General features: G+C 56.0%; 1 protein-coding gene across 1 annotated transcript in view; it reads right to left on the bottom strand.

The window, feature by feature from the left end:
* TET3 (tet methylcytosine dioxygenase 3) overlaps positions 1-941 on the bottom strand; it is a 102917-nt gene extending 101976 nt beyond the window's left edge. The window contains exon 1 of the mRNA XM_029937617.1: positions 873-941. The gene's annotated coding sequence lies outside the window, so the exon portion shown is untranslated. The remainder of the gene's footprint in view (positions 1-872) is intronic.
* Positions 942-1928: the final 987 nt, after the last annotated feature.

Genomic DNA, 1928 nt, shown 5'->3' with positions numbered 1-1928 from the left:
GGGCCGGGGGCTGCGCGAGGGGGGAGTTCCCGCGGAGGGGGAGGGGACGGAGCGGGCAGCCCACAAGCGGGTGGCGGCCGGGCCCGGCTTGGCCAACGCGCCTTTGCACCTGCAGTACCTCCCCACCCCCGCGTCGGCCCTCCCAGGACTCGGCCGCCCCCTTCGGGCTAGTGGCCCCAGCCCTCCCGCGCTTCTGCAGTCCGGGCGGGCTAGGCGGGCCGCGTGGGGTGGGGCACGCGGACCTCCTAGCCTAGGCCCTCGGCCGAGCTGGCCCCGGTGTCCCCACTTCCTGCCGTTCCCTATGGGGCCAAGAGGTCTGGGACGGCCCCGGAGCCCCCGGGAGCCCTGAGCTCCGGCCCTGACGGACCCCCCTCTCCCTGCTGCCGCTCGCTCATTCCGAGGCAGGACAATGGGGGACATCGCGCGTTTGCGTACCGAGTCAGCCTGGCCGGCAAGGAAGGGGTATGCAGGGGCAGAGGCTGCGGGCCGGCTGCGGAGCACCTTCGCAGGGGTCACGGCCGAGCGCCCGACTCAGGCGGACCCCAGGGCCCTGCCATCGCGAGCCTCCCCCGCGCCGCGCTAGGCTCTTTCGCGTCGAAAACAAAGACTAATCCGATACCCCCGCCCTGCCTCCCAGAGGAGGGGGAACGGGCGCGTCGCGGAGGGTAACGGAGGAGGACAGCGTTCAGGAGGGGCTCGGAGTGCCTATGGAGGGGGCCGTGGCGTAACCAAGCCCCATTACCCGGTGCAGACACTTTGAGAAGTTACTCTGGGTTATTTTCCAGCCGGAGGACAAGTGGCAAGGCACAAGAATATTTCCAAGTTGCCAAACTGCGCGTTCACTCTGCTGCTTTTTTTTTTCCCCTCCTCACCTGTTGTGCAGGCCAAGTTGAAATTCCAGGTTAGATTAATTCAGCTCCACCCATCTGGCCTGACTGCCAGGCTGGTGCCCGCAGCTGCCTTCTACCTACCTGGGTTGCTGGGGAGAAGGGTGGATCTCTAACATACACATACACACACACTCACACATACACACTCTCGCGCTCGGGCACGTCCTGGCAGAAACCACCATGGGGCGGACTGGCCTGACCAGTTTGGGCGGTGCTCACGGAGCCAGGTACCTGGCAGGCATCCCTGCCCCGCTGAAGCTAACAACTCAGCCAGAACTGGAAAAAGAGCATTCGGCCGGCTATTTAGAAGAAACAAAAAAAGTAACTGATCTAAAGTAGCGCTGCCCAGAAAGCCCTAGGCGGTAGGAGAAGCTGGGGTTCTGCCTGGAACTTCCGACCTCGCAGGCCTTACTTTGACAGCCTGCTCCAGTGGCCAGGTTGTCAGCTGTGGGTGGCTGGGGAACATGGCTGCTTCCTACCCCAGTGTTACAGAGGACTAAAGAGTTTCTGTTCAGGGAAGTAAGTCTAGAACTGAGAATAGATACTTAGAGCGCGTCATTTTCAATCAAACGTGAGAGCAGGTTGTGGACTTCCGATTGTTACTATAATAAATGGTTAATGTTTTAAATAATTTTAAATAAAATTATACATATAGTAAAGAAAATGTATAAAATCCAGAGAATTAGAAGATAAACATCACCCAAATACCACATTTAACCATTTTCTATATTTCTTTCTAGCCTTTTCTATTTGTAGATTAGTTTCCTTTTTTTTTTTTTTTTCTTTTTCTGGATGACAAGGTTGTACGCACACTGATTACACAATTTTCGGCCCTCTTTTCACTAACGTTATAAAATAAGCATTTTACCATTTTTTTATACAATCTCCAGATAGACTGTGTGACAATGGGGTTGAAGAAGGTGGCTTAGGGACAGAATTCTGGGTTCCAGACCTGGCTGTGCCATTTGCTAGCAGAGTGGTCTTGGACAAGGTACGCACTATTTCTGAGACTATCCAAGTAAAGTACTTGGCCTAGAG

Source organism: Suricata suricatta, chromosome 4 (assembly GCF_006229205.1).
Source record: "Suricata suricatta isolate VVHF042 chromosome 4, meerkat_22Aug2017_6uvM2_HiC, whole genome shotgun sequence".
NCBI lineage: Eukaryota > Metazoa > Chordata > Mammalia > Carnivora > Herpestidae > Suricata > Suricata suricatta.
This window is presented reverse-complemented; position numbering and strand designations above follow the sequence as displayed.